This window comes from Marmota monax, unplaced genomic scaffold (genome assembly GCF_021218885.2).
Source record: "Marmota monax isolate L192 unplaced genomic scaffold, Marmota_monax_Labrador192_F-V1.1 WCK01_AAM20220418_F8-fsc00003, whole genome shotgun sequence".
Classification (NCBI taxonomy): domain Eukaryota; kingdom Metazoa; phylum Chordata; class Mammalia; order Rodentia; family Sciuridae; genus Marmota; species Marmota monax.
Window position 1 is genome coordinate 22,699,220 of NW_026694084.1, and position 21,288 is coordinate 22,720,507.

General features: G+C 40.6%; 1 long non-coding RNA gene across 1 annotated transcript in view; it reads right to left on the reverse strand.

Moving 5' to 3' along the window:
* The window catches only part of LOC131424964 (uncharacterized), a 72,913-nt gene extending 64,191 nt beyond the window's left edge, over positions 1-8,722 (reverse strand). The window contains exon 1 of the long non-coding RNA XR_009228671.1: positions 8,473-8,722. This is a non-coding gene — a long non-coding RNA (uncharacterized LOC131424964). The remainder of the gene's footprint in view (positions 1-8,472) is intronic.
* Positions 8,723-21,288: the final 12,566 nt, after the last annotated feature.

The window sequence follows — 21,288 nt, forward strand, 5'->3', positions numbered from 1 at the left end:
TCTGGATGGCCCAGATTGCCTATCTATACAGGAAAGATTACCCACATAAGCCCCACCCCATACTTCACTTTTTTTTTTTTTTTTCAGAATAGTGAAAGCCATGGATGCCAATTGAAATGAGAAAATTTGAAGCCAAACTTGGCCCAGTAGGGAAATATATTTTATCCTACCACATTTTTACATTTGCATACATGGCACCCTTCAAAGCCAGGAGTTTATATTTTCCCACCAAGACTCAGCATGTGTGAAAAATGCTTTCCAAGAAATGAAGACTGGCTAAGATGCAAATGCAAATGTGGATTTGTGGGCAAACATATGCAGTTTAACCTGAACCGAGATCTTTCCCCATAGCTTGGATGAGCTTGGTAATAACCCAAGCCTCCTTCAGAGAAGAGCTCTGAAGCATTAGGCCAAACTAAATTCAATTTAACAAACTCAAAATCCAAAAAACAATGGCACAAGAAGAGAGTCACCCGAGAAGCAAATTCATTTCTCAATAACGAATACTCTATAATATGCAACTGGAAAAAGGGGGGGGCGGTTCAGTAAGAGATAATATGCTTAAGGCTGGGAATTGTTTGCTAGTTCATTCTTTCTATGAAAAGGATTATCTCTGAGACCACAAAAATATTCCAAAGCCTCTCTCTCCATGACAGCTTCTTCTTTTCTGTTTTCTTTTTCTCTTTCTTTTTTTTTTTTTTTTTTTAAGAAAGGGAACAATACTAGAGTACTAGAATTCCCCACTGACTTCTCACTCTACAAGTATTCTCAAAGTAAAGAGGACAGATGGTCTGGTGCCAACAGGGATGATCAAGTTTACCTACTGCTCTCTCACTCCACCATCCTAAAAAAACGGTTTGTTTTAAGTTGTTGAATATATATACACAGGTTTAGATCTCAGAGGCCATGAATTTATAGCACATTTCAGAACAAAGGAAGTAGCTCACATGGGCCTGAACCCACAGAAGAAGGTGGGGAAGTTGTGACACTAGACGCCATCTTTCCAGGGTGCTGGACCTTGACCCACATTATCTCATCCCTGAGCAACTAAAGATGATTTACGATTAGTGGCACTGACTCTTTTTGTGTCTTTGAAAACAAAAGAAAAAAGATGTCCAAGAAAGATTATGTGGAGATTTGAAATTTATTTAATGCATGGTTATTTGCCTACATATGGCCTAGGCCTGTTTGGGACAAACTGCCAAGAATCTTCTGTGGTTCCCAGGAAACTCCCAGCTTCAGATCCACTGCCCTGACTTTTCTGTATCGTTCTAATTGTTCCAAAGAGATGCTCCATAGTGAACAGCCAAGTGCCGATAAACCAGCAATTTTGCCAATCTGGATGTGAAAACTAAACAAGAAATGGAGAGATGTTCCCAACTCAAAGCAGAATGTCTTTTAGGTGGTCATTTTTTTTTAACTTTTTTGCAAATAACATTTTATTTGGAGCAGCTTCAATTGCCAAACATGACAAATGACAAAAGCAGGCATTGGAGAGTGGCACCGTGCCCCCAGCCAAGGGTCCTCAGAAATAAACAAATTTTTCTGTGGTGTGGTACGGTGCCAATTTATGAAAAGGAAGCCAAAATCCTGAATGAAGGCTGACTCATAAAACTGTTCTTGCCCTTATCAAGATGAGGTTTTAGGCTCTCGGATTTCAAGTGTTTGCTTTGATTTTTTATTTTTCTTAGAGCAGCACAAGTAACTCTCACGTGTTTTGCCTTGGGTGTTAATTAATATGGGCAACTAACACTTCAAGTAGAACACAGCAAACTCAATTAAGAAATAGGAGCTCTTTATTAAGTACTTACTATATATAAGGTAGGAGGCTAGCTACTCAAAGAACACAAAAGGCTACGAAACATGACTCCATCCTGAGTTTCTCCTTGAGCTAATAGAAAAGCAGAGAAAGATACGGCAATAAAATACAAGCTAAATGTCAAAACGTGGTCAGACAAATCAACGTTTTAGGAGTTGGGAGAAGGGCCTGGGTCTGTTAAGAAATGTTGAGGAAAACAAATGAAATGTGAGCCGAACCTGAGAAGGAAGAAACACAAATCGGTGAAAAAAAAAAAAAAAAGACAGACTTTCGTGGCAACAGGTAAACATGTACAAAAGAGTCTTGCTGAATCTGACAGTGTCACAGTTAGAGATTATGTGTTTTTCTTTTCTCTAACTCTAATTGAAATTTATTTACATATTGTTATTTATTAATATCCCTACAGAGAAGTAGCCTTTAGCTATATCAATGGTTAGATTGAGATTGAACAAGTCCTAATAAACAATTTTGCAGATACTAATTGGTGCCACCAGCACACAAAAGTGAAAAGGTACTTGTTAAAAATAGCCAGAAATATGAAGAAACATAGAGTTGGTGCTGTACATTTGGTCTGAAGTCTAGATTTTTTCAGAGCCATGTAAGGGGTAGATGTGAATGTCATCATACTCCATGACAAAGCTTCTGGTGACATCCTTAAAAACTGAGCCTGTGTCATACAGCTCTGCCTACTTAGTGCCTAGCAAATTGGCTGGGATTTTAGTAGGTGTTCAGTTAGCACATGTTAAAGTGAAATGGTCTAAATTACATACCATACTGATCAAAATGTGATCAGTTGTGGAATGTTTTCTATATTAACTGGTATAGAATAGGCCTTGCTCAGAATAACCTTTGAAAGTATTCACTTACAACATTGCTTTCTACATCTCCAACTTTGGGCATTATTATAAATATTACCTTTTGGTTCACCCCATCAGTGCCATCTGGGACACAAAGGAGCCAGGATCAGTAGGATTCTCCTTTTTCTTGCAGGGTTCCTTGTGTGTTCCTTAAGTTGTTACACAAGAAGAGCAGAGTCCACAAGGTAGGACCAAGAGATGATGACCTTCATTCATTGACCAAAAAAAAAAAAAAAAACCTTAGGTCATGAATTAGTGGTGTGTTGACAGGGTGGCATTAGCTTAGAGAGGCAAATGAGTTCCAGTCTGTCTCTCAAAGCAATAACAATTCACAATAGAAATTATACAATGTTCTAAGGAGTAATTGAGCTAGTCTGAAATTAAAAGAACTATGCATACACAAGATAATGAGCAGATTTATTGGGGATAAAGGCAGATTTATTAGGGGAAATACACAGCTGAGGAAGGAATTATTGAGCCAGCAAAGAAACTATGGAAAAGATTGCCCAAGACAATTTCAACGTCAACTCCTGGGAACCTTCTGGGTCTCCCAAAGACAAAAGCTACTGCTCAAAACCTGGTTTGGGCCTTACATGTTCTTTCATTCATCAAAGAACTTATAGATCCCAAGACTACATTTGTGACCAGCTGAAATGTGGACCCTGACAAAGACTAAGAGTGTCAAAAGCAAAGCAGGAACTTGTCTGAGCTCCAGTCAGTAGACCTGCACCCACGTGACCCGTCAGAATTTCCATCTGGATCTTTAATGAATACACTCATGATTCATGACCTCTACTTTTTACTTTCCTGGCACACATATAAGTCTGGCATTATTCAATGTCCTACCCCCAAATCTTTTTTGAGCAACAAACACAGGCAGTACTGGAGCAGCAACGTCATTGCGAGATCACAGGGATGAATAAGCCTCTGCAGGCCATGTGCATTATGACAGGCAGGATCCAGTCAAAGGTGAGCGCTGTGGCTGTGGGCTTACCATTGAAGGTGGAAGACCTCAGCTCAGATCAACATATGAAAGGAAGCAGAAACAACCCAACAAGTAATCATAACACGCATGAACTCATATCAGGGGAGGTTGAGCCTTTGAAATCAAAGAATGAGTGTGATTATCTTGTGAGATAATTGAACACAGAGAGTGCAGAGCAGCCTGTAAGCCTGGGCGGGGAGGTGTTGAGACAGACTCCCCTCCTTCCAGTCCCCTCTGGTCTTCCATGACTTTCCCACAGGTGTTCTGCTGCCACTGGAAGTAGAGAGGCAGCTGGGTGGCAGCCAGGAGGAATGCTCCTCTTTGTCTTTCAGCCACACCCAAACCCACAGGAGAGAACTCCCAGGCAGAGATGCCAACCTCTGGTACAAAGGATAATGCAGCAGATACAGAAACAAGTCTCCTTCCAGAAAAAGAAAAGGAGCTTGTCAGGCACACGGGGCCTGGACCTTCTTTAATGAGGCCTGGTAACGCCCAGTTTGAAGCTTCAGAGAGTCACTGTCATTGACTATTAAACCATCTCTGAGTTGCCTTGTGAGATAGGAGGGACACTTAAGCCCTGACTCTTTAATGGATCCCGTTGACCTTCATTAAAACTGGAAAGACAACTGTGGAGCTTTCTAAAATCATCAGCTTTTCCAAATGCATACCTGATCCTAAAATGTGGCTGGAGCTCAGCAGCGTAAATTTCTCAGCTCACCCACCATTGCCCTGATGGTCGCTGGACAGAGTGCAAGCATCTGCCCTCCCTCGACAAGTGAACCTAGGATTCCCCTTCAAACATCCACAGGGAATAAGCATTTTGATTCTTCCAAATCCTCAGGTGTTCCTCTCATCTGGCACTGATGGCTTATAAAACCCAGGATTTCTCAAACAGCGGCATGTTTGCCATCTGTGACGGGACAAACTTGGTCATCTACAAAAGAAGTCACTCCCCTTCTTAAGAGCCCTTCCAGTAGCCCTGCCAGTCAGCCCTTTCCTACTTGTCTTCAAAAGAAGGAATGACCAAGACTTACTAAACCTCTGATGTCACTTACCTGCTACTCTCTTTCCACCTCTACCTGTTCCCAACCTCCTCAAACTCCAAAAGCCACAAATTTTTTCAAACTGGCAAAAAAAAAAAAAACATGGTTCCCAGATCCAGTCTTGTTAATATGCTAGTTCTATCAGAGTACCAACCTAATATGCAATTGTTTTATGTAAATCTCCCAGCTAGATACTATGAGTGATATCAACAAATAAATAAATATGTAAGTATATTTATATCTATATTTACATGCACACACATACACATATGTACATATATCGGTGTATGTATTTACGTATGCATACGTGGGCATACATATATATTATCAATAGGGCCCTGCTTTCACTGTGATTCCAAACATTGTATGAACAATGAAGCAGGAGTGTCTAAAATTAAGTATAAAACGAGATATTCCATAAATTAACATTTGCAAGTTGCCTTGTGATTTGAAAAGTATTGTTGCTTAGTTGTTTCCTAAGTGCTGTGAGATAAGAGGCTTCTTATCATCCCAATTTATCAGGACAGCCCTGATAAATGGTACAGTCAAATAACTTTCCTGAGGACATCCATTGGCAAGGGGGCAGAAACCTGCCTTTAAACCAGGAATTCCAGTTCCTAACCCCCTGCTCTTTCCCAAGTGAGGTGATGTCAGGAAAGTACAAAGAAGGTGCTATTGGAATTCAGTGGAGGAAACACAGTGAAAAACCAGAATGTTCTCAAAACCACATCACAGAGGAGCTTCTCCCCCGGGCATCTGGCTGCTGTGTCTCCAGTAACTGGTTTATCAAACAGTGGCGGCAAGTTCAGCCAGCAGGGTCCTTCCCTAGCTTCTCTGTCACACAGAAGAGGCCGTTGTGGTTTTACCATTGTTCTCCAGGGCCTGCAACATCAACTTTATCTTTATAATTGCAAAGATGTTAAGGTTGCCAGATTTCTGCATTGAACAATAAAAGGATGTTCTGGTGAATTATCAGATTTTCACCAGGAGACATAAGAGGTAAAAAGAAACAAGAGGCTCAAGGGCCCTAGGGTGACTTTAAACTCTAAACCAGGAAGTTGCAACATCGGAACCTAATTTTTTTCATTCAACAAATGTTTATTAATTCCCTCGTTCATGCAAAGCACTGCACGAAGCACTGAGGTTTCAAAAATGAACAAGCTGTATAAGGCACATGCTTCTGGATTGGATGTTACACATATGAGATGTTTAGACTTTCTGCACTGTAGGAGAAGCCATTGACAGACCATTTCCAATTCAACGTAAGCCTGTCTATAACAGACTCCCTGCAACCTGAATCTCATTGCGCAGTCAATGATGTCTTAAAGTCCAATTCTCCAAACAAAACTTGGTTCTCAAGAATTTCCTGACCACGCACTTTGGGAATTCCTGCTTTGATTTTCTTCCAAGCCCCTTGGGGCCACCTTGGGAGGTAGGGACAGCTATGTCAAATCTGTCTCTTCCTCCCTCTCAACTGCCCCCAAGCAGCTTTCTTTCTGACCTTCTTAGAGAGATGTTTATCATTCCCCTTTTAAAACCAAACCCAAACTCACCATAGCCTCCGCACTGCTGATAATAACATCAAAAGGCCCTTTTTCTGGTACTTCCTCTTTCTGCCAGGAAAGAAGCATACACCAGGAGGACCTCCCACTGAGCATCTGTGGAACAGCTCCTCTCAGAACCTGGCATTTTCCATCATACAGGTGAAACCTTTCCTGATCTACAAGTCCCAGCAACTGGCTGTGGAAAAAGTAGGTTCATTATTCAAAAGAGCCTGACTTTTCTGTGATCTCTTCCTCTTTGGCATTCCCATTTCTCCATTGTTCAGATACAAAAGCAAGTAAGGTCAAACTTTTAAAAATCATCACAGATTACTGTTTTCAACCACTCTATGTATACAGCTCATTAGGTTCCAATATGTGCTATTGTAAGAAAGCTTATAAAAGCAGTTCTGAAACAGAGGTAACCAAAGTTCTCCTAGCATGGTACAAGGTATATTCAAAGAAAGAACATGATTTTTTTTTCTTTTTTTTATTAGTTGTTCAAAACATTACAAAGTTCTTGACATATCATATTTCATACATTTGATTCAAGCGGATTATGAACTCCCATTTTTACCCTATATACGTATTGCAGATTCACATTCACACCGGTTACACATGATTTGATCATGAGTAAATGATTTGAACTATTTAGATGTTCAATTCTTGAACTTTCAAGTAGTAGTTGGATGAATCTAAACTATTACACAAACTGATAGCTATTATGGAACAGCTTATTCTGATAATGCAAAAAGACAAACATGGTTGAAAAGTTTCCATGAGAATTGCAAGTCCCACAGCAGGAAAAATTTACCCAAGGGAGCCAAGGAGATGTTCAAGTCACAAATGGCTGAACCCTGGGAGAACATCAAAAGATTGTTTCCAAAGATATGCTTCTCAGAACTGGAATCCTCCTAAATACTGTGCCAAAAAGGACTCTATCATCACAGAATTTGGAATATTCAATAGAGAAGAACTGCTCTTGGAAATTCCCAAAGAATATTATCATAACAAAGAGTTTGAACCTGTTTTACTTTGTTGAACCCTACCTTTTCAAAAAGTCAATTGACCACAGAGGTAGAGGGGTTTTTTTTTTAAACATATATTAACATTTTATAAATGGGAAATACTGCAGAAGAGGAAATAAATCCAACTAGAAAGAAGGATGGATTCCCAAAATGGAACTAACGTTCTCACATGTAACTGGCTTAAGGGTACAGCCGTGTTGTTATTACGTGTCTGTCTAGAGCCTGACAGACTGAAGTCATAGCTAATGCATTTTTCTTGTTCTAATTGGCATTTCTAAGCCTTGGCACCTGGTCCTTAATCTGAATCTCAAGACCCCACCTCACTTCAATAAAGTGGCCTTACTGAAGCCACTTCTCCATTTTACACACATCCAGCTCCAAGACGTTTTTTAATATCCTTCCAAGCGTGTAGTTTCTACCCCAGAGACGGCTGATTCCTCCAACCATATTTCATAGAAACCAATATTTCTGTAGAACATATCAGCCCCTTTTCAGGTAGGGTAGCCGCCGAACAAAATCTAACTTCCTGGGAAATCAGCAGTGACTTGAAAGTATCATTATTGGAAAGACAGCTGGTGGATCATGCAGCTGGGCAGTGAAGACTTAAATGGAAATTGGGCTGAAGTAGATTGGAGATGTCTCTCTCCTGCTCTGGAAATGCACCCTTAAAGAGCCCCTGAGGCTAGCCTGGGCAGGCTGGTAGACTGAAAATTGTCACAGCACCTGAGTTACCTCCATAGAGGGGAACTTGCCTAGCTTCTCACATCAGCCTGTTGACACCTTGCCCAGCTCACCACCAGAAGGAAAATGACACATCTTCTATTTCCATAGCACGTTATAGATTTCAAGCACTTCCTTTGAGGTTTCTCCCTGGAACTTCATTCTGCAATTTTTTAAGAAGCCATTTTCCTCACTGAACCTCAGTTTTTCTCATCTGAAGAATGACAGCAGGTGGGTCACATGACAGGATTACTTTTAGTTTCTCATTCATTCATTTAAATGGCTTCCTGAGCACTCTCTGGGTGCCAGGCACAGAGCTGATAGCAATGTCCCTGATAGTAAGGGAGGCAGCTCATCGACAAGGTGAACTAACCCACAAACACGTGGCCAGATAAAAATTGCTTTAAGTAAAACAACTAGGGACTTTTAAGAAGGAATAAAAGAGAAACCTGTCACTCCATAATACTTCCAATACTCACAGACGCTGCACAGAACTGGAACATCAATGCTTCTGAGATATTCAGCAAGGTGCGCAGGTTCCTGCATCCTAAACTGTCAGTGTTCCCAGGAGAGTAATTCCCTGCCTGCAGCCCAGCAGGGAGGAGGTACAGTTTTTGAAGCTGTGCAGCTGTGAGCACTGTAATTCAGATGGGAAAAAAAGAAAAGAAGAAAAGAAAGGGGGGAGAGAAAGAAAGAAAGAAAATTGCTAACTAAAAACAACAACAACAACAAAACCTTCTCCATCTACAATCTGGCTTGGCCTGGCAGCCAGCTTGAAAATCTAGGGCAGAACGCTGGGGACCTCCCACCAAGAACTATGGCTGATTATTCCATTCTACATTTTTAAAACAGAAAAGGAGTGGGGGAAAAAACTTCTCGGAAGTGCAAATGAGGATTGAGTTGCAGGAAAGCACAACAGGCCGTCATCTCTGAGCAATGGGGATTTTGTTCTCTGCTTGGAGATGCAGTCTGACAAGTCAAGTTCACTGCAGTTCACATTGCTGTGAACACAAAGGCCCAGGAGGCTCCCATATGGGACGTGTGGCACACTAGCTTTATCGCCACTACAGCTGCCGGTAATTATTAGTAATGATAATAGATAATATTTACATAGCCTGTCTCAACTAAAAATCCCAAGACATATGACAATACCTACAAAATTTAGGTATGTGCCGCCACCCCTAACAACCTGCTCAGGGATGGCTTTCCCGTCAGAGCAATGCTGCCAGCAGGTGAGAAATTATCACCAGGCACTCTGACTTGGCAGCAGCTCAGGATGGAAAGCTAAAGGGTGATATTTAAATATTAATTCAGGCTTTAAAAAAAATGAAGGTGGGAGTTCATAACCCACTTGAATCAAAGTGTGGAATATGATATGTCAAGAAATTTGTAATGTTTTGAACAACCCACAATAAAAAATTAAAAAAAAAATGGAATCGATTCTTAAGAAAATGCAAGGAGGATGATAGATACATGTCATTTGACATCTTTCAAAATCTATAATGTACAACACCAAGAGTGAATCCCTGGTATCAACTATGATGCTGAAGAGATAATGATGCATCTGTGCAGGTTCTCAATGTGCCACTCTGATGCCAGATGTTGGCAGTGGGAGGAGACTGTGCTTGTGTGGAGGTAGAGAGTATGCGGGAATTTTTTGTACTCTTAGCTCAACTTTGCTATGCAACTAAAACTGCTCTGAAAAATAAGGTCTATTTTAAGAAAAACAACAACAACAAAGAGGCACAAGTTTCTTCGAAACAGGCTGAGGCAGGTTCTGTATAACTCAAGCACATTCTGCTTAGCTCAAAAATCTTTCCTGGGGGTTTCTGGATTCCTTTAGAAGTACATCCTGAGATTCAAGGGCAAGTAAAGTAACTGGGAAGTGAACCCTATAGAAACACAGACCAGGAATTGAGAACTGGGGGAGGGAAGGGAAAGAAACACCAAAAATGCTTTGGGTAGTTGGTGAGTGCCCTGAGCCCCAGCCCTCTGGAGAAGCAGGGGACACTAAGGACCCTCCCTCAGAATTATCCAGCTCCTCGGGAGATAGGAAGCCCTGGTCCCTACCTACCAATTCCCCCTTTTTCTGGTTGCAGCTGCTCCTGAGACATCAGCTCCGTAGAACTTCTGATTTGTCCCACATTTCTGCATATCTGCAGACAGGAAAAAACAAATACATATCCTCATGCAGATGACCCAGGCTTTCCAAGGAAGTGTCCTCCCAGTACCCAGGTGAATCCTCCTGACACCATCCACTCCTCTGGGTGATCTACCCTATCTAGTCCTACAAAAGAAAAATGCTTTTTTAGTACAAAGCAATGAAGTTTAAGTACTTATCTAACTCTTACAGAACAAGAAAGAAACACCTAAAATGGTAGAAGCCAAAATAAGGTTTTAAAGATCCCCACTTAGTAGTCACACTTATCCTGCAAAGGGTGGTATATTATTTGTTTTAGTAATTAACAGAGACCTCTGGTAAATAATTAATCTCATGCTGGGGCTGGAGCGGCGCTTGGCAGCCCTGCACAAAGAAACCCTCACCGTGAAAATATGTGGATGTGTTTAAAGCATTTCAGATTTCTATGAGATACGAGTGCCGTCATGGTGGCGCATAATGAGGCTGGTCTCACGATGTCGCCTCAAAACAGCCGTTTCCTTCGAGGAGGTAAACAGTAATCTAAAACATGTTGTTTTGAGCTGTGAAGTTTTAAAGAACTGCTGTAACCACAATAATACTGAGGCTTTTCCCTTCATTAATATTCTAGTTAAATACACACCAGTGACAAGCCACCCCGCCTCATGATGTCCTGGGACAACTTTTTAAAAAGTTTTACATTGTCTGCTCTATTGACTCTGCATTAGGCGTTAAAAAAATAAAAATATCGTTTTTTTGTTACTGAACAACACAACCAAAGAGTTTTTTTTTTAAATACTCTCTTATGTAAAATATAAATTTATTTTAAAGTATTAAGATGTTACTCAGAAAGTCATTCGATACAAGATTAAAGACAAGATCCAAAGTTGAATGTAAAAGGCTAAAAGGTGGCAGACATGGTAAGGCACCCCTGTAATCCCAGCAGCTCAGGAATCTGATGCAGGAGGTTCGAAAGTTCAAAGCCAGCCTCAGCCACTTAGGGAGGCCCTGTCTCAAAATAAAACATTAAAAAGTGGGGGATGGGGATTGAGATGTGACTCAGTGGTTAAGCACCCCCGGTTCAATCCCTGGTACCAAATAAATAAAAGGGAACATGAAATTGCCCTATAAACCTTGTCTTTCAAAAGCAACCTTTTCCACTCCTCCATCTCCCATTTCTGTCTCCACCCCACCCCAAACCCACCAGGCTAGTGTATCAATAAGAAACGTTGGCCATTCAAGGAGATATGAAAAACAAATACTGTGAAGGGATGGTGGCCTATGTCTAGTAGCCCAGAGGAACAGAGAGACTTGCAAATTCACATAGAGTTTGACTCTTTACGCGATTTGACCTATCTGGGTTTCTAAACTATAGTTTGTAAAAGTGCAGAAATCCTCTGTAAAGAAATACATTTCAATAGGTTCAGCTGTTTTGTGTCTTTTTTTCCCCAATTTGATGACATTATTTCCAACTCTGGCAAAGAGCACTTGCTTCCATTTAAAGGCTTCAATTTGTGTACTGCATTAGGGGGTGCTTTTTGTTTTTGGTTTCCCCACTGTAGAGGACAAGGATCCAACAGAAAATAAATAACCTTATAAGAGCCTGTTTTACAAACCTAAGTCTAAAAGGAGGCAGTAAACTCATACCTGACTGTTTCTTTTTGAAGCCAGAGAGTAGACACTACTTTCTGTTTTCTCCTCCTCAGCAACACTAAGCAGAGTGCCTACCACTTGGGGCAAGCATTCTCCTAACACTTCCTACGAGTCAGAATTAAGGTCTTAGGGTCAATATCATCCATTCATGCATGTAACAAAAGTTTATTGGGCACATACTACACACCAGGCCTGGCTCACGGCAAACAAGGCAAAGTCTAGGACTTCATGGTGACTGTGAAGCAGGCTCGGGTCTCCTGGGAGCAGCCTTCCTCTGTACTCCATGGCTAATGATTTTCCTTTCATAGGAGATGAAAAGATATCCTGAACATTTAAAAGCTGTCTCCCAGCTACTGGAGGCCATTCTACACTGACACTGGCCCCTGTGTGTCCCTATAAGTCATGTCCATCTCTTACTGGCCTGAACTGTTTGCTTCCTCTGAAACTCAGCATTGATTGTCTCTGGCCCAAAAGGTGCTCTGCTTTCCAATGGGCACTTCTAAACACAAGCACAAATCTTCCCCATAGTCCCTCACCATGGAGTAGAAAGGAGGTGCTAAATTTAGACAGCTTTGGATTTAAATGCAAATAGAGCCACTTTCTAGCTGTGAAGCCTTTGGGTAAGAATTTAACTTCAGTGTGCTTACCCTCTTCTTCTTTATAAAGAACACTAATACAGACTTGATGGTAATTTTTTTGTGAGAATTAAAGAAAATGCCATTTGTATGTACTGAGCCTACTTCCTGTTATTTGGAATCCTGTCACTATCATTGGGCACTATCGTTAACATGCAAATTAGACAAAAGATCAGTTCACACATATTGCCTGGTCCTTCTGCCTGAATAACTTTCCTGATATTCTGGAAGACATCTTCAGTTAAGGCCCAGCTTTCACTACGGGTGCTGAGGAAATTCATTCACTTATTAATGAACAAATATCCATTGTTATGTGTAAAACTATTGTGACTGGGCTAGAATTCGTAAAATCTAACATGTGTAAAACATGCATTCCCTGCCAAAGCACTGTGTGAGCATATTATACCCATCATGCAATAGACTGTATGTTTGTGTGTCACTGAAATCCTAGCTACAATTAAAATCCTAACCCCCAATGTAATGGTATTAGGAGTTGAAGCCCTTGGGACATAATTAGGCCATGAGCATGGAGCCCTTATGAATAGGATTAGTGCCCTTGTAATAAGAACCTCAGAGAGCTCTCTCACCATCTTTTCACCACCTGAGGATGCAAAAAGATGTACAGTCTGCAGACCACCGAGGCCCCAGAAGTCCCAGAACCCAACCATCCTGGCACCCTGATCTTGGACTTTCAGTCTTCCAGAACTGTAAGAAATAAATTTCTGTTCTTTAAGCACTCAGTCCATGGTAATTTGGTATTGCTCACTAAGACACATCATCACTTCAATCACAAAGGTCATGTTTACTCTTATTTTAAGACAGATTAGGAAATTTGCCCAAGGCCAGTCTTTCGGGTAAAGTGACACAGCCAAAATTTTAGCCCGGAGCTGCCTGACTTCTCAGCAAAAAATGTCAGACTCACTTCACCATGGCAAAATCGCAAATCGTATCCCTTAGCTCCTGATCTGGGCAAACTCAACCCAGGCAAATGGATATTGAAAGAAGTTCCCATTGCAGCTGCTATTAGCAGAAGACAGAAATTTCTCTTCTGTAGGCTGCATATTAGATGTGAATCAAAGTGACTTAAATTCAAGGCTGTCCTTTGGAGAGAAAATAGGGTGAGGAACTACAAAATCATTTCACATTATCAGAGGCTATATATGGTGTCCATTAAGCTGCAAGCCAGGCAACAAACCAAAGGTAGACCTACTCTTTTACCTGGTATATCTTGGCTAGACTCTATAAATCTCCCCTCTACCCTGATTCTCAGGGTTCTTTTAAACTCTCTCACCCTGTCTCCTAAATCCGTTTTTCTGAGACTCACCCCCCAATCTTTGCTGTAACCCTAACCTAATGTTCTACTGAGTTCTCTTTCAGATTTGACCCTATTTTTATAGTAATTCCCTGACCCTGGCTCCTTCCTAATTCATGGTCTCAGTCTTTGAGTTTTATTTACTTTGTTACTCACAGGCCTTTGTATGACTCTTTCATAGCTGGCTTCCCACTGGTTTGAACATATTGTCTCTGGCCTCAGTCTCAGCCCCACCCTGGATTATCTCTTCAGCAGAAGTTAAAGAAATATGAGAATTATTTGAAAAACCCGAGATGTACTACCAGGAGAAAAGAAGATTCAAGGAGCCCATATGAAATGTCTTTGGATAATCAAAAGGTTACCCATATGGAAGAAATTCTAAACATATTCTGTGGCTCCAAATGAGAAATGAGAACAAATGGGAAGACAGGTTTCTGCTCAACATAAAGAACTTTCTAACCATTATGAGTGTCCTATGATGGCATACGCTTCTACTGTAAGCAATGTTTTCTTATAACGGAAGCTATTTAAGCAAAAGTTTAATAACCGTTTCTTGAGACTGTTGTAGAAGTGATTCATGAATCAAGTAAGAGTTGGTCTAAGTACAGCTGAGGCCCTGCCAACTTTCGCAATGCTACAATTTGAGATATGGGAATTGTTTTTCTCAGGCAATGGGTGAAACTACAACTCTCAATAAAACTCTCTTGTGGTACAACATTTCTTAAATTATCTCTTGATTCTTTTTTTTTCTTTTTATCTAATTTGTTCAGAATGCTAGCGAGCCCTCATATGGTTCTAAGACAGAAACTATTATGAGATGAGTAGAAGCTCACATTGCTCTCCCAACACACACGGACCCATACACACAAATGTTTTCTGCTCAGCTTCAAGAAAGATGGAGCAAAAAAGTTTTACAAGGGCTTCCTGTTAGAGTCTCAGTAGAAAGAATATCAAAACCTGTGTCTGAACTACCATAGAAGGAGGCAGTTTGTGGCCTATTCCCCACCTCCAGTGGAAAATGTTTTGGGTTTCAAATTACAATCATTTAAAATGTCAAAACTATCTTCACAAAACACAACCTGAGGCTATATTCAGAAACCAAATGAAATTCCATGGAAACCACTTACATTGCTCCTTGGATTGGGAAGCTTTTCTTTAAAAAAAAAAATCCTCCTAACCCAGAGAATTAAAAACTCAATTAACGATACTTCTTTTTTTGTGAATCCCTCAAGTTTGCTGCCTCCATCTAGACTGAAACACAAAAAGGGGGACACAGGTTCTAAGGCTTGGGTCTGTGTCCCCTAAAGGCATATGTGTTAAATGCTTGGTCTCCAGCCTGTGGCCCTGTTGGAAAGTGATGGAACCTTTAAAAGGTGGGGCCTCGTGAAAGGAAGTTAGGTCATTGGGCCCTTAAAGGAAATATTGGGACCCTGGCCCCTCCTCTTCCTGTCTCTTTGCTTCCTGGCCACCATGAGGTAAGCAATTTCGTCCACCATGCACTCCCGCAGTGATATACTGGCTTCCCAAAGGCCCAAAAGCAACAGGGCTAACCAACCATGGACTAAAACCTCTAAAACTGTGAGCCAAAATAAATCTTTCCTCTTATTAAGCTGAGTATTTCGAGTATTTGGCTAAAGTGAAAGAAGCTAACTAACACACATGGTATTTCAATACATCTGCCCTCAATATAAAATTATTCTTTAAGCTATGAAGTGATATACTTCATGGCAAGAGCTTTTATCTTCACAAAATATTTTCTTTAAGAATGAACCCAATTCCATTGGATGGAATATTACACAGCCTTTAAGCATTATGTTCATAAAAAAATTAATAGTAACAATACAATTATTATTGGAAATAAGAAGAAGCTGTTTAAAGTTTATTAAAGAATAGAAACCATATTTAAAAGACTGTGAACTCTAAGTCAGGAGGCCTCAGTAAATCCATCCTTCACTTATGCCCTCTGCTTTACACACACAAAATGACAGATAAAATATTTTAAAATGAGACCCAACAGACACAGCTGACTCATAAACAAGATAAATACATTTAAAGACTAAAGATGAGAAAGAAATGTAAAATGATGACCAGGACCGACATTCAATACTGCTAAGCTTTGGACCCAAATGTGGCCAGAACAAGTAGGTATTTGTCTCCATCAGGGTAAAGTGAGATCGTGTCTCTAGTCAGTCCCGGTGCTTCCAGCAAGAGGTTGGAGTGGTTTTTCTCAGTCCTTTCACTCCAGAGGAGGTACAAAAATGAAAGCAGCTCAGGCCATCCTCTGGAACAAGGGCATCTCAAGTCCAGAAAGGCAGGTGGAACCAGGTATCAGCTTAGACTACTCCCTTGTCTCCATGATAGGTCCCCAGTATCCATCTCCCTGTATTCATTTTCTGGGGTGGACATATCAAAATATCCCAAGTCACATAACTCAAAACAACAGAATGTACACTCTCACCATTCTGGAGGCTAGACTTAAAATCAAGGTGCTGGGAGGGCTGTGTTCCCGCCGGGTTCCCACCGAAGACTTTAGAGAAGTATCTTTTCTTGCCTCTTTTACCTTCCAGTGGCCCCAGCCATTTCTTGTGGACACACAATTCCCATTTCTGCTTTATTCTCCACATAATTACATTCTCCTGTGAATATCTCACTCCTCTATTTCTTACAAAAACGTTAGCCATTGGATTAGAACATTCTAATCCAGAATGATCCCATCTTGACCACATCTGCAAAGACTAGGCGCCAAATAAGGTCACATTCACAGGTACCAGGATTAGGACTTCAGAATTTCTTGAAGAACACAGTTCTGGAAAATACCCTGAAGCAGAAAACCCCATAACTGCCTTTATCAGATCAGGCTCTAGGTTAGGGACTCAGAGAGATGAGTGAAGGAAATTGCAAAATCACTAGAGAGGGAAAAAAAAAAATTACCCCGGCCCATACACACTTAAAACAAGCACAGAAATAAAGTTTTCAAACCATGTAAAGATGTGCTGGGGATGTAGCTCAGTGGAGACTTGACTAGCATGTGCGAAGCCCTGGGTTCCATTCCAGACACTGTTCCACAAAAAGAGACAAAATGCATAAGAAAATATGATAACACAAAAGACAGTCAATAGCCGGGCACAGTGGCACACACCTGTAATCCCAGTAGTTTGGGAGGCTGAAATAGGACAATCATGAGTTTAAAGCCAGCCTCAGCTACTTAGCAAGGCCCTAAGCAACTCAGTGAGACCCTGTCTCTGAATAAAATAAAAAAAAGGGCTGATATGTTGCTCAGTGGTTAAGGCTCCTGGGAAAGAAGAAAGAAAGAAAGGAAGGAAGGAAGGAAGGAAGGAAGGAAGGAAGGAAGGAAGGGGGAGAGAGGAAGGGAGGGAGGGAGGAAGAAATTGATTTTAATACAGATTAAAATTAACTTCATGGCAATATCAAACTTAGACTTTTAATTGAATTTCACTAAAGAGGATAAAAGCCCGAGCATAATAGAACACACCTATAATGCCAGTGACTCAGGAGGCTGAGGCAGAAGGATCAAGACTAGCCTCAGCAAATTAGCAAGACCCTATACCAAAATTAATAAATAAAAAGGACTGTGGGTATAGCTTAGTGGTAGAGAGTCCCTGGGTTCAATCCCCAGTATCCTACCCCACCCCCAAAAAAGATAAATGAAGTCATCATGTCCACAAATAGAACAAAGAATTATTTAGTAAACATATCAACAAGAGCAAGGGACTATGAAAAATGATCAATTAGTCCTGAAACATAAAAATTCTTGTCATTCAAATAAAAGTGGCATGACTGGATGAAGTTTGGACTCTTCCTAGCTAAAGAGAAAATTCCTTCATTAGACAGTTGTCCTACGGGAGTTACCCAGAAAATGACAGAGAGGTGACACAATTAAAAAAAAAAAATCTTTAGAGAAGTGGTGAAGAAACGTGGAAAAAAGAATGAAAATTTCCAATAACTAGTTAATAGGAGTCCACAAAGTGAAGAATATGAAAACTGGCAAAAAGCAATATTTAAAATGTTTGCTGCACATTCCACAGTGAAAGAGAGATGTGAGATATCAAAACAACAGAGCCTTCTGATTAGCAAAAATAGATTCTTGTGGCAGGATTTAAAAGGTGAGGAAGCAATCCCCAAAAGAACCAAGGAGAAGACATGCATTGTACACAAGTGAAATTGAGCTAGCCCTCGAGAAGACTTCTAAGCTGTGGCCGTAGAACAGTTATCACACAGAGCTAGGGGAAAGTATCAACCTGGAATTTTAGACCCAGCAAAACTCTCATTCAGAAGCAAAGGCAAAATGAATATTTTTACAGAAATGAAAGACCAAGGATGTTTGTCACCAAAAGACACTCTAAAAGAACTATTGAAGAATGCACTTTAGCAAAAAATAAAGATAAATCCATAGTGAAGGAATGAGATGTAAGAACAAAACAGTAAACAGACATAGGATTTCTTAATATCAGGAAATGAAGTTAACTACTAGCTGTAAACAATAATCTATTTTTTATATTTAAAAGGCATAAAACTATAACTCAAAGCAACTCTAACAGAAAGAAAATGCTCAGCGGGTACTTTCAATGTCTTAGGGCTCTGAGAAAAGAGTAAAAATACTAGAAATAATGCAATATAGAATCATAGAGTTCAATATAGGTGGAAAAAAGACTGGAAAAAATTCAATCAAATGTTAACATCATTACCTCAGAGACAAGTAATACTGAGTATTTTTTCTTCCCTTATTACTCTCCTCTGTTTTCAATTCTTTAAACCAAATATGTAGTTCATTTGTGAAGAAAATGGTAATCACCTATATAAAATCACCTCTGGTGTCCTATTTTCTGTTTTCCATTAGTCATGAATGGATGTCCATTTCTTAAAGATAAAAAATGACAGTGTTGATGGTACAAAATGGCATCTGGCATTTCTTCAAGATAATCTGACTTTGTGCATTGCTGTGCTGTCTGGTATCTTAGCTCAGGCTACCATAACAAAACACCACAGTCTGGGAGCCTTAACAGAAATGCATTTCCTATGTTCTGGAGTCTGGAAGTCCAAAGCCAAGATGCCTGTAGACTCGGCTTCTATAAGATTCCTCTTCCTGACTTGAAGATGAGTAGCTTCTCAGTATGTCCTCACTTGTCCCCTCCTGGAGATGTACATATGGAGAGGAGTAGAGAGAGAGAGAGAGAGAGAGATCTTCCTCTTCTTTAGGGCCACTAATACTATTGAATTAGTACCTTCACTTATGTATCATTTAACTTTAATTAACTCTGAAAACCCCTAACATCATCACATTTAAGGTTAAGTCTATAGCCATCTTATTTTTGAGGGGACAAATTCAGTCCCCAGCAACTGGTAACCTGGAGATATTTGCCAACCCAGTTAGCCAGTACCGCTTCAAGAATGTACACAGAAAGCCCTCAGTGAGTCAACAGAACTGCCTGAAATAAAGAAAATTTCATTTTATACATCCAAGTGCTCTTTACCTCAACTAGCAAATAACCAACTGTTGTCAAGAAGTAGAGCTTCCATTCCCAACAGGCATGAGAACCACAGCAGCTTCTCCATTACACATCTCTACTCGATACAAAAATAGTCACATGTGCCAGGCAGAGATACGTCCTTTAAAAGAAAAGAAAGCAGAGTATTTTGATACTATCTACGATGATCTGGTCAGTAGAGGCCTGGAGGAGACAAGGGTCACAGAGCAATGAATGGAAGAACATTCCAGGCAGACAGAGCAGAGAAAGGGAGACGGGATCGGCAAATGGGGCTAGGCCCCCAGTCCCCAGATCTTCAGGAGGACTTCAGAATTTACTTAGAGTGACAGGGGAGCCACTGAGGAGAGACATGATCTAACCTATCTACTGACTTTGTGCTGAGAATAGGCTCACCTGGGGCAGGGTGAGAGCAAAGAGATCAGCTAAATGACATTGAAATAATCTGGAAGAATATGTAGTGCTTTAGGTATAAGGGTGATAGTCTGAATAGTGGCTGGATTCTGGTTGTACAGTTGGCCCTCCGTACCCATGGACTCCACACTGATGAATCCAACCAACCACAGATTTTTTAAAAAAAAATTAAATCATGGCTGTATTGAAAAATGACGGGCCTTTTTTTCTAAACACAAAATATAACAACAATTCCTATAGCATTTACATTGTATGAGATATTATACATACTCCAGAGATGATTTAAACTATCATAGGTTATATACAGTCACTATACTGTTTGATAAAAGGGTCTTGGGCATCTGTGCATCCTGGAATCTGCACATAGGGTGAAGGTAAGGGGGTGGGGTCCTGGAACCAATCCCCTGAGGCCACCAATGACTGAATCCTGAAGGTAGAGGTGTTTCCTCCCACCACTTCACCTCCTCCAAGACACGATGGGAGTTCACATATACCTCCCTAAGTCTCTGGGCAGGGGCACTCGTCTTATAGACCTCTGGGAGGATAGCCTGGCTATCCCTTATCCAGTCCCCATTGAGGAGAAAGCCAGAGACAGGCTTAGGGAAAAAATCCTTAGGAGGTGTAAACTGACTAAAATATCATTTGTTGAATATAAATACAGCATTAAAAGTTGTCCCTATCTCTTGAATTAATTTTATTCAAATCCACAAAGGTTCTGAAGGCCAACCCTGCTATCTGGCATGCCGTGCCTAATCTCTTCCGATCCCTCATCCCCACCCCTGCAGAATAATGAAATATTTGCCAAGAGGACCGAGAGAATTGTGCAACTAAATACAATATGCTCTTTGAAAACTTCATTCCTTCCTCTGTTCCGATGAAGGCCACACCACACACATCTGCCTTACCAAGCCTATTCGTAGGCAGTAATTATTCTGGCAATAGAAACTCTTTTAAGAAATGGCTCCTATCTGCTTTGAACCTCAGACTTTCTTCTTAGTAAACACTGGCTAACTAAGCAAGAGAATCTTTTACTCCAAACCCTAAGCCAGACCTCAATTGTTTGAACCAAAGTTATAGTCCAAAGAAAAAATAAACACACAATCATGTTGTATCTCTTCCATTTGAAAGCATGTGCTAAAATGGATCCACTAGCCAATCAGTTTAGTATTTCAGAGGGGAAAAAAATTAAATACAAAGAGCCATTCTAGATAACAGGGAGGGGAGAGTACTTACTATAGGTTGCTGGCAAGCCGCCATCCTGTGCACATTTTTACATTTTTAAACAGTACTTGCCCAATGCTCTCCTTAATCCCATTAAATGAAAACTTTTTCTAATTTTAAAATTAAATTTCCTGTATTTCCTGAGAGACTTCCAAGTTATTCTCCCCTCCTCCTCCCTAGGTCCCATGGTATTTCTATAAGAAGAGGGGCATTAGCCTCCTGGACAGATTCCAGTTGGCACAATTGCCCTTGGCCTTGCTTAGCACCCCTGGGGTTTTCCACTGGGCACAGATTGTTTCCTTACTTCCTGTTCCAAAGTAGTGCAAGTATTGCCCTAGAGCTTGTGGCTCACAGCTGTGACCTTCCCCCCACCACATGGGGGCATGCTACAGTCATTTACCTTAAGTAATCTAAGCATG